The sequence below is a fragment of the Schistocerca gregaria genome, unplaced genomic scaffold, assembly GCF_023897955.1.
Source record: "Schistocerca gregaria isolate iqSchGreg1 unplaced genomic scaffold, iqSchGreg1.2 ptg000169l, whole genome shotgun sequence".
Taxonomy (NCBI): Eukaryota; Metazoa; Arthropoda; class Insecta; order Orthoptera; family Acrididae; genus Schistocerca; species Schistocerca gregaria.
In genome coordinates, this window is record NW_026061724.1 from 7,932,966 (window position 1) to 7,946,061 (window position 13,096).

The window sequence follows — 13,096 nt, forward strand, 5'->3', positions numbered from 1 at the left end:
ATGATAAGGGTCATTATATTTCATTTGGAATAATTGGTCTATTGTTTGTTGCTGTTTTTGGTGGTAGTCTTTTATCTTGATTAATTTTTCCTATTCCTCATGTGATTGCTTTACCTTATTATTTAAAGTTTTTAACTATTACAGTTGTTATTTTAGGTGCTTATTTAGGTTATCTTATTTCTAATTTTGATTTTTCTCATAATTTATTTTCTTTAAGTATACTTTCTTTTGTTAGATTTGCTGGTTCTATATGATTTATACCTTTTCTTTCAACTAAGTTTATTAGATATATTCCTTTAAAAATAGGTTATTATTCATCTAAGTCATTTGATTATGGTTGAGGTGAATTACTTGGTGGTCAAGGTTTATATAGATTATTTATTTATTTAATTGGTTATATTCAAGGTTGATATGATTCTAATTTCAAGATTTATCTTTTAACTTTTATTTTTTGAATATTTATTTTGGTAATATTGTTTTTCGTTTACTTAAATAGCTTATAATTAGAGCGTGACACTGAAGATGTTAAGGAAGTATTTTTACTTTTAAGTATTTATAAATATAGATATATTATTTTTACAGTGAAAATGTAATGTTTTATTTAAACTATATAAATTTTAGAAATGTTAACGGAGTTTAACCGCTAATATAAAAAGTTAGCAGCTTTCATATTGGCTTTACATTTCCTTAATTGGAACTATTATAGTTCAATTATATTATTAACAGTAATACGCCTCTTTTTGGCTTCAATTAATAAGAATAAGGGTAGTACATACCAATCTTCCAGGTCGAAACTGACTGCAATATTTCGCTTCTTATTCTATTTAAGGTTGATTGATAATATCAATACTTTTTGAATGCAACCCAAATGTTATATTTAACTACAACCCTTTATTCTGCTCATTGTAATACTCCTTGGTTTCATTCATGGTATAGTCCTCCTAATAGAACTAGAATAAGAAATATTGTTGATACTGTTCAGATTATAATGTCTGAAGTTTTAAAAATAATTACAATTGGTAGAATTAGTGCAATTTCTACATCAAAAATTAAAAAGATTACTGCGATTAGGAAGAATCGTATTGAGAATGGTATTCGTGCTGATCTTTTTGGATCAAACCCACATTCAAATGGTGATCTTTTTTCTCGATCATTAATTAATTTTTTTGATAGTGTTGTTGCCAGGATTATAACAATTATTGGAATAATAAATCTAATGAAAACTCTTGTTGATAGAATTTGAATTGTTTTTCTTGATTTATATCAAGCTTTCTGATTGGAAGTCAAATGTACTATTTATACTAGAAAAACAATTATCTACCTCATCAATAAATAGAGATATATAAGAATAATCATACTACGTCTACGAAGTGTCAGTATCATGCTGCTGCTTCAAATCCAGAGTGATGTCTTGGTGAAAATTGATTTATTGAGTGTCGAAGTAGACATGTTGATAAAAAGATTGTTCCAATAATTACGTGTAAACCATGGAATCCTGTTGCAACAAAGAATGTTGATCCATAAACTGCATCTGCAATGGTAAAAGGTGCTTCTCAATATTCATATGCTTGAAGTATTGTAAAGTATAGTCCTAATAACACTGTGAAGAATAATCCTTGTAGTGCTTGAGTATGATTAGATTCCATTAAACTATGATGTGCCTATACTAACCGTAATATACTTCATGGACATTTAATTGAAACAATCTGAACAGCTTTACCAGCAATTACATTAATTTTTATTGCTCTTCCATCATTACGACTATTATATTTACTTGATGATTCAGTAGATGCAATAATTACAATTAAAACCATTGGACGACAATGATATTGAAGATATGAATATTCAGACTTCATAGACGTAGAATTTGACACTTATATAACACCAGAACAAGACCTAGAAAATGATGGATTCCGACTACTAGATGTAGATAACCGAACAATCCTACCAATAAATACAGAAGTACGAGTATTAACAAGAGCATCAGATGTTCTACACTCATGAGCAGTTCCTGCATTAGGGGTTAAAATTGATGCAACGCCAGGTCGGTTAAATCAAGGAACATTCACAATAAATCGACCTGGATTATTCTTTGGACAATGCTCAGAAATCTGTGGAGCAAACCACAGATTTATACCAATTGTAATTGAAAGAACTTCAGTAAATTTATTTATTAAGTGATTATCTAAGATAATTTAAGGAGTTAGTTAAAATAAATAACATTAGAGGGTCAATCTAAAGTAACTAAAAAAAATTAGTACACCTTGAAATTCATCAGATGACTGAAAGTAAGTAATGGTCTCTTAAACCAAATAATAGTAAATTAACGACTACTTCTGATGGGGAAATTATATCCAAATCCCTCAAATATCCCCTCTTATATGATTCTCACTATTCATTATATTTTCAGCTACATTAATCTTGTTTAATCAAATAAACTTCTTCTCATTTAAACCTAACCTTATTAAAAGAGCAGAAAAAGGAACAATTGAAATAAAAAACTTAAATTGAAAATGATAACAAATCTATTCTCAACATTTGACCCATCAACTAACATCTTTAATTTATCATTAAATTTAACTAGAACATTTCTAGGACTATTATTAATCCCATCACTATTTTGACTTACACCATCACGAATTAACATTATCTGAAATAAACTAAATTTAACCTTACATAATGAATTTAAAACACTTCTTGGACCAAAGTCATTTAATGGAACAACATTCATTTTCATCTCAATTTTTATTATAATATTATTTAACAATTTCATAGGATTATTCCCTTATATTTTTACTAGAACAAGACATTTAGCATTAACATTTGCAATTGCCCTACCTATATGGCTAAGATTTATATTATTTGGATGAATTAACCATACTAATCATATATTTACACACCTTGTACCACAAGGTACACCGCCTGCATTAATATCATTTATAGTACTAATTGAAACAATTAGTAATGTTATTCGACCAGGTACATTAGCAGTACGGTTGGCAGCAAATATAATTGCAGGACACTTATTATTAACCTTATTAGGAAACACAGGACCATCTATAGCAATAAACTTAATCTCATTACTAATTATCGGACAAATACTTCTATTAATTCTAGAATCAGCAGTAGCAATAATTCAAGCCTATGTTTTCTCAATTCTAAGAACTCTATATTCTAGAGAAGTATATTAAACCTATGTTAACAACTCACTCAAACCACCCATTCCACTTAGTAGGCTATAGACCTTGACCATTAACAGGAGCAATTGGAGCAATAGTCCTAGTATCAGGACTAGCAAAATGATTCCACCTATTTAATATTAACTTATTCATAATTGGATTTGGAATTACCCTACTAACTATAATTCAATGATGATGAGATGTAGTACGAGAAGGAACATATCAAGGATTACATACAGGATTTGTATCAATTGGATTACGATGAGGAATAATTTTATTTATTGCATCAGAGGTATTATTTTTCGTTTCTTTTTTTTGAGCATTCTTTAGAAGAAGATTAGCACCAACAATTGAACTAGGAATACTATGACCTCCAATAGGAATTCAACCCTTTAACCCTATACAAATTCCATTACTTAATACAGCTATTCTTTTAGCATCAGGAGTAACAGTAACATGAGCACATCATAGTTTAATGGAATCTAATCATACTCAAGCACTACAAGGATTATTCTTCACAGTGTTATTAGGACTATACTTTACAATACTTCAAGCATATGAATATTGAGAAGCACCTTTTACCATTGCAGATGCAGTTTATGGATCAACATTCTTTGTTGCAACAGGATTCCATGGTTTACACGTAATTATTGGAACAATCTTTTTATCAACATGTCTACTTCGACACTCAATAAATCAATTTTCACCAAGACATCACTTTGGATTTGAAGCAGCAGCATGATACTGACACTTCGTAGACGTAGTATGATTATTCTTATATATCTCTATTTATTGATGAGGTAGATAATTGTTTTTCTAGTATAAATAGTACATTTGACTTCCAATCAGAAAGCTTGATATAAATCAAGAAAAACAATTCAAATTCTATCAACAAGAGTTTTCATTAGATTTATTATTCCAATAATTGTTATAATCCTGGCAACAACACTATCAAAAAAATTAATTAATGATCGAGAAAAAAGATCACCATTTGAATGTGGGTTTGATCCAAAAAGATCAGCACGAATACCATTCTCAATACGATTCTTCCTAATCGCAGTAATCTTTTTAATTTTTGATGTAGAAATTGCACTAATTCTACCAATTGTAATTATTTTTAAAACTTCAGACATTATAATCTGAACAGTATCAACAATATTTCTTATTCTAGTTCTATTAGGAGGACTATAACATGAATGAAACCAAGGAGCATTACAATGAGCAGAATAAAGGGTTGTAGTTAAATATAACATTTGGGTTGTATTCAAAAAGTATTGATATTATCAATCAACCTTAAATAGAATAAGAAGCGAAATATTGCAGTCAGTTTCGACCTGGAAGATTGGTATGTACTACCCTTATTCTTATTAATTGAAGCCAAAAAGAGGCGTATTACTGTTAATAATATAATTGAACTATAATAGTTCCAATTAAGGAAATGTAAAGCCAATATGAAAGCTGCTAACTTTTTATATTAGCGGTTAAACTCCGTTAACATTTCTAAAATTTATATAGTTTAAATAAAACATTACATTTTCACTGTAAAAATAATATATCTATATTTATAAATACTTAAAAGTAAAAATACTTCCTTAACATCTTCAGTGTCACGCTCTAATTATAAGCTATTTAAGTAAACGAAAAACAATATTACCAAAATAAATATTCAAAAAATAAAAGTTAAAAGATAAATCTTGAAATTAGAATCATATCAACCTTGAATATAACCAATTAAATAAATAAATAATCTATATAAACCTTGACCACCAAGTAATTCACCTCAACCATAATCAAATGACTTAGATGAATAATAACCTATTTTTAAAGGAATATATCTAATAAACTTAGTTGAAAGAAAAGGTATAAATCATATAGAACCAGCAAATCTAACAAAAGAAAGTATACTTAAAGAAAATAAATTATGAGAAAAATCAAAATTAGAAATAAGATAACCTAAATAAGCACCTAAAATAACAACTGTAATAGTTAAAAACTTTAAATAATAAGGTAAAGCAATCACATGAGGAATAGGAAAAATTAATCAAGATAAAAGACTACCACCAAAAACAGCAACAAACAATAGACCAATTATTCCAAATGAAATATAATAACACTTATCATCAAAAGAAAATCTAGAATAAAAATTATTATCACCAGATATTGAATAATAAAACAAACGAAAAGAATAAGAAGCAGTTAAACCAGTAGAAAAAAAATAAAGAAAAAAAATTAAACAATTAATTCATCTTAAACAAACCATCTCAAGAATTAAATCCTTTGAATAAAATCCCGCTAAAAAAGGTATTCCACACAAAGATAAACTAGAAACATTAAAACAAACTGAAGTTAAAGGTATGAAATTAACAATTGATCCTATAAAACGAATATCCTGAGAATCCTTCAAATTATGAATTATTGAACCTGCACATATAAATAATAATGCCTTAAATAAAGCATGAGCCAATAAATGAAAAAATGCAAGCTTTGGATAACCTATAGCCAAAATTCTTATTATTAAACCAAGTTGTCTTAAAGTAGAAAGAGCAATAATCTTCTTTAAATCAAACTCAAAATTAGCGCCCAATCCAGCCATAAATATAGTTATACAACCAATTAAAAGTAAAAATCAACCACAATTATAAGTATCCAATATTGGTCTAAAACGAATTAATAAATAAACACCAGCAGTAACAAGAGTAGAAGAATGAACTAAAGCAGAAACAGGAGTAGGAGCTGCTATAGCAGCAGGAAGTCATGAAGAGAAAGGAATCTGAGCTCTCTTAGTTATAGCTGCTAAAACAATTAATATAGTAATGAGCTTTATTTCAAAAGAATTAGAAATAAAATCATAATAATAAATATAATTTCAACCACCAAAATTTAACATTCATGCAATAGAAATTAAAATAGCAACATCACCAATACGATTAGAAAGTGCAGTTAATATACCAGCACTATAAGATTTTACATTTTGATAATAAATAACTAAACAATAAGAAACTAAACCTAAACCATCTCAACCTAATAAAATTCTAATTAAATTAGGACTAATAATTAAAAAACCTATAGAAAGAATAAATATTAAAACAATAATAATAAAACGATTTATATTCTTTTCACCAGATATATAATCCTCTCTATAATAAATAACCAAAGAAGAAATATATATAACAAAAGATATAAAAATAAGAGATATTCAATCAAAAATTAAAGTTATAACAACTATAGAACCATTTAAATTGAAAAGCTATCACTCAACAAAAACTCTATAATCAATTATTAAATAATAAATACCTAAAATAAAAATTATAGTTCTCGAAATAAACAAACAAAAAAAATCTCAAAGAACAAATAGAAAATAAATTCACGGCCTAAGATGAAAAACTTCATATCATTGATTCCACAAAACAATATTTTTAATTAAAATACTTAAGCAAACTAAACAAAGAAATATTCACCCTTTAAACAGAGAATATTTAAAGGCAATCAATGTAAAAGTAAAAGATGATATTCACGAAAATAACCAAGAGAACAAGTATAAACACCAGAATAATAATTCCCATGCTGAGAATAAGAATATATATACAAAGTATAAACAGCTCTAAAAAAAGATAAAAAAATCAAAGCAAAGAATCTAAAAGAAGATCAAGATATAATTCTATTTAATAATCTAATTTCACCTACCAAATTTAAAGAAGGAGGAGCAGCCATATTTGATGATCTTAAAAGAAATCATCATAAAGCCATTCTTGGCATCAAATTAATTATACCCTTGTTAATTAATAATCTTCGTCTACCTAAACGTTCATAAATAATATTAGATAAACAAAATAAACCAGAAGAACATAAACCATGACCAACCATTAGAGAAAGAGAACCTACACAACCTCATCAATTCATAGTCATCAATCCACCAATAACCATTCTTATATGAGCAACAGAAGAATATGCAATTAAAGACTTTAAATCAACCTGACGAAAACAAATAAATCTTACTATAACACCCCCAGATAAACCTAAAGACAATCAAAAATAATTAAACTTTAAACCCAAATAAGAAATAACCTTTATAACACGAAAAATACCATAACCACCTAACTTTAATAAAACACCAGCAAGAATTATTCTACCTGAAATAGGGGCCTCTACATGAGCCTTAGGAAGTCATAAATGAACCAAAAACATAGGTATCTTAACTAAAAAAGCCAAAATTATAAATACATAAAACATAAAATAATAAGAACCAAAATCAACCAATAAAGGAAAATATAAAGTATTAGAAAAATCATAAAACTAATAATAAAACTAATAATAAAGGTAATCTAGCAACCAAAGTATAAAAAATTAAATAAACACCAGCCTGCAAACGCTCAGGTTGATAACCCCAACCCAAAATTAAAAGCAAAGTAGGAACTAATCTAGCCTCAAAAAAAATATAAAAAGAAAGAAGACTTAATCTAGCAAATGAACAATAAAGCATAATTATTAAAATCAAAACCATAAAAACAAAAAAATTAGAATGATATGAACTTAAATAAACTGAACCTGTAGCAGTGATTATTAAAGAACAAATCCAAAAACTAAGTAAAATTAAACTAAAAGAAAAATAATCAATACCAAAATAATATCTAATTATATTCAAATCAGCATATGAATAAACACAAATTATAAAAACAAAACCCGACAGAAACATTAAAGAATGAACCAACCATCAACAATTATTTAATAAACAAAGAGGGATCAAAAAAATAGTTATAAATAAATACTTTAACATAAAGATAAACCAAAAGAATTAAAAAATCATTACAATGAGAACGAATTATTGAAACTAAAATAGAAAGACCTAAAGCACCCTCACAAACAGAAAAAACTAAAAAAATAACAGGAAAAAAATAATCATAATCAAACTCAATAAGAAAAACAATAACTAACATAAATAAAGAAAGAACAATATATTCTAATCTCAAAAGAACCATTAATAAATGTTTACGTTTAGAAGAAAAAACATAAACACCAGCAAAATAAATCAATAAAGAAGTAAAAATAGAGAATATAAACATTAGTTTTAATAGTTTAAAAAAAACGCCGGTCTTGTAAACCGGAAATAAGTCCAGCCCCCACTTTTAAAACTTCAGAGGTGGAAAAGCTTCCATCATCGGTCCCCAAAACCGGTATTTTAAATAAACTAACCCCTGAAATGGTCAAAATAATAATTATATCATTATCAAATGTAATAAATATTAATTTTATTAAATTAAGACACCCAATATCAATAATGCTTTTTATTATCCTTCAAAACTCCTAGTTGGATTAATAACAGGAACAATAATAGAAAGATATTGATTATCATATATTTTATTTTTAACATTTCTTGGTGGTCTACTAGTATTATTTATTTACATCACAAGAATTGCATCAAACGAAATATTTCAGCCTAAATCAATCACTATAATTATTACATTAATAATGTGAGTATTTATCATATTAATATTAATTATTCTAGATATATCTATATTTATAGACTTTTTCAAAAACACCGAAACTATAAATATTGATAATTCAATCAATTATCAAGAAATAACAATATCTTTAGAAAAATTATATAATAGACCAACATTCATTATTACAATAATAATAATAATTTATTTATTTTTAGCACTACTAGCAGTTGTTAAAATCACCAATATTAATCAGGGACCTATTCGTAAAATAAGATAATTACTAATGAATAAACCCTTACGATTAAGACATCCTTTAATTAAAATTATTAATAACTCTTTAATTGACTTACCTGCCCCAACAAATATTTAATTTTGATGGAATTTTGGATCCCTATTAGGGTTATGTTTGGTAATTCAAATCGTAACTGGACTATTTTTAGCTATACATTATACATCAAATATTGAAATAGCATTCAGTAGTGTAGTACACATCTGCCGAGACGTAAATAATGGTTGAATTATCCGAACCTTACACGCAAATGGAGCATCTATATTTTGTATTTGTATTTACTTACATGTAGGACGGGGAATTTACTATGGATCTTATATATATATACATACCTGAATAATTGGTACAGTGATTTTATTTTTAGTTATAGCAACTGCATTTATAGGATATGTCTTACCCTGAGGCCAAATATCTTTTTGAGGTACAACAGTAATTACTAATTTATTATCAGCAATCCCATACTTAGGAACAGATTTAGTCCAATGAGTATGAGGAGGATTCGCTGTTGATAATGCAACATTAAATCGATTCTTCACATTCCATTTTGTATTACCATTTATTATTGCTGCTATAGCAGCAATTCATTTATTTTTTCTTCACCAAACAGGATCTAATAATCCTCTTGGACTAAATGGAGATATTGAAAAAATTCCATTCCATCCATACTTTACCTTTAAGGATTCTATTACATTTGTAATAATAACATCATTATTAATTATACTATGTTTAATTAATCCTTACCTATTAGGAGATCCAGATAACTTTGTACCTGCCAACACATTAGTAACACCAGTTCACATTCAACCAGAATGATATTTCCTATTTGCATATGCAATTCTACGATCTATCCATAATAAGTTAGGAGGTGTTATTGCATTATTTTTATCAATTATAATCTTAATAATTTTACCATTTTATAATAAAACACCATTCCGAGGCATTCAATTTTACCCTATTAATCAAATTTTATTCTGAATTATAGTAGTTGTTGTATGCTTACTAACGTGAATTGGTAAACGACCTGTTGAAGAACCTTATATTATAACAGGTCAAATCTTAACAATTATTTACTTCACATATTTCTTAATTAATGTCCATGTCGCAAACGCATGAGATAAATTAATTAAGGAATAAAGTTAATTAGCTTAGGAAAAGCATATGTTTTGAAAACATAAAATTAGAAGTTTAACTCTTCTATTAACTTTTCTCAAAAAATTTCACTAAACAAATGAGATAAATAAAATCTTTAAACCAACAAAGAAAATAAAAAAATTCAAAGATAAAGGTAAAAAACTTTTTCAAGCTAAGTACATTAATTTATCATAACGGAACCGTGGTAATGTTCCACGAACCCAAATAAAACCAAAAGATATAATAGCAAGCTTAATAAAAAATATAAAAGAATAAAAATCACCGCCCAAAAAAATTAAAGCCAATAACATTCTTATGAAGACAATTCTAGTATATTCAGCTAAAAAAATTAAAGTAAAACCACCCGCACCATACTCAATATTAAATCCTGAAACTAACTCAGATTCCCCTTCAGCAAAATCAAAAGGAGTACGATTAGTTTCAGCTAAGCAAGAAGCAAAACAAGCTAAAGCTAAAGGAAAAGAAATAATAATAAATCAACAATAAAGCTGATAGTTTATAAAATCAAACATATTAAAACTACCAATTAAAATAATTAAAGACAATAAAATTAAAGCTAAACTAACTTCATAAGAAATTGTTTGAGCAACAGAACGAAGAGAACCTAATAATGAATAATTTGAATTAGAAGATCAACCAGCAATTATAACAGTATAAACACCTAATCTAGTACAACATTAAAAAAATAAAAATCCATAAGAAAAAGAACACATATAAGTTAAATAAGGAAAAATTACTCAAACGGCTAAAGAAATCATTAAATTAAAAACAGGGGAAAAATAATAAAGTAGGTAATTAGATATAATAGGAATTGGCTGCTCCTTACAAATTAACTTAATAGCATCTCTAAATGGCTGAGGAATTCCAACAAAACCTACCTTATTTGGACCCTTTCGAATCTGAATATAACCTAAAACCTTACGCTCTAATAAAATTAAAAAGGCAACACTAATTAAAACACAAATAACCAATAAAAGAAAATTCAAAATAAATATAAATAAATCATAAAGTATCAATACTATTTGTAGAAAAAATCTACATAAATGAATTCTAAATTCAACACATTAATCTGTCAAAATAGTAAATAAATTAATATTAATCAATATAACAAAAAATATTTTAACCATATGGTCCTTTCGTACTAATATGGATTAACAATCTTAGGATAGAAACCGACCTGGCTCACGCCGGTCTGAACTCAGATCATGTAAGAATTTAAAGGTCGAACAGACCTAATCATTGGGCTCCTGCACCCAAAATTTTTCTTAATCCAACATCGAGGTCGCAATCTGCTTTGTCGATATGAGCTCTCAAAAACAATTACGCTGTTATCCCTAAGGTAACTTAATCTTATGATCATAAATTATGGATCAAAATAACAAACATAAATAAATGATATAATAATGAAGAGTTTATCTATTCTTCATGTCACCCCAACAAAACATCATCATTAAATATAGAAAGACAAACAAAAAACTATATAAAAGTAAAATGTCAAGCTCTATAGGGTCTTCTCGTCCTAAAGAAGAATTTAAGCCTTTTGACTCAAAAGTTAAATTCAAAAATTTATTAAGAGACAGTTGATTTCTCGTCAAGCCATTCATTCCAGCCACTAATTAAGAGACTAATGATTATGCTACCTTTGCACGGTCAAAATACCGCGGCTCTTTAAAAATACGCTCAGTGAGCAGGCCAGACCTCAAAATATAAACAAGAGGACATGTTTTTGATAAACAGGCGGAAATCAATTTTGCCTAGTTCCTTATAATAAGTTCACAAGGTAAAAATTTCATACAAATAAATATACTAATTCTATCATTATTACAAAAATTTTAAAATTAAATTAATAATCTTAATAAAAAACCTAAAATATTTATAAAATCAAAATAAAAAATAATGAACTAAAACGTAATCTTAAAGATAGCTGGTTTAAAGCTTACTATTATATTTCTATAAAATAAATTATAGGTTATTAACTTCAAAGCTTATCCCTTAAAGAATAAATAAGTTAATATTTTTACTTAAAAAATTAAATAAAAACAAATAACTTTAAAAAATTAAATTTTTTCTTAAGAAACTAGATATCTTGGGAAACGATTAACATCTCATTTCTATAAATAATTTAATAATAATTATGATACATTAACTATAAATTATTTATAAATCAACCCAAATAGAGACAAGTAAAATAAATACTAAAATTTTGATAAACCCTGATACAAAAGGTACAATAAATAAAATCTACTTAAAAAAATTTAAAATAATATTTCATAAAACACTTACATTACCAATAAACTATAATTTAAAAAATCAATTCTATAAAATATACTAAGACAAAAATACAATAAAATTATTTATATTAAATAATTAAATAAACAAAAAATAAATATAATAAAATAAATAATCAAGATATCCTGATTTGCACAGAAAAATTTTCTGTGTAAATGAAACACTTTACTAATAAGTTATATCTTGAAACTCTTCCTAGATACACTTTCCAGTACATCTACTATGTTACGACTTATCTCATCTAAATTGAAGCTACTTTAAAATAAAATAGAATAATCAATAATGAGAGCGACGGGCGATGTGTACACATCTCAGAGCCAATATCAGTTAAATTAAATAAATTAAATTACTATCAAATCCACCTTCATTAACAGTATTTCACTATCAAATCCGTTATAAACAAAAATCTATTGTAACCCACCTCCTCTTAACTATAAGCTGCACCTTGACCTGAAATATTTTATAATTATAAATCTTGAGAATTATAACTCTAAAAAGATTCTCTGATAACGGAGATATACAAACAAATAAATTAAGTAGAGTAAATCGTGTATTATCAATCATGGGGTAGGTTCCTCTGAATGGAATGAGATACCGCCAAATTCTTTGGGTTTAAAGACCTTAACTAATAGTACCCTGGTAAATATAATTAACATTTAAAATAATAGGGTATCTAATCCTAGTTTATTATTTAAATTTCACAGATTCATAAAAAGGGCCACAAATAAATTTTAACATTTCACCTT

The 13,096-nt window shown here is 26.7% G+C and overlaps 1 long non-coding RNA gene across 1 annotated transcript; it reads right to left on the reverse strand.

The window, feature by feature from the left end:
• Nucleotides 1-1,311: 1,311 nt before the first annotated feature.
• On the reverse strand, nt 1,312-3,745 carry LOC126302209 (uncharacterized). The gene is made up of 2 exons (XR_007553125.1): nt 3,672-3,745; nt 1,312-1,661 (listed from the first exon to the last, which is right to left on the reverse strand). It is a non-coding gene; the product is annotated as an uncharacterized LOC126302209 (long non-coding RNA).
• Nucleotides 3,746-13,096: the final 9,351 nt, after the last annotated feature.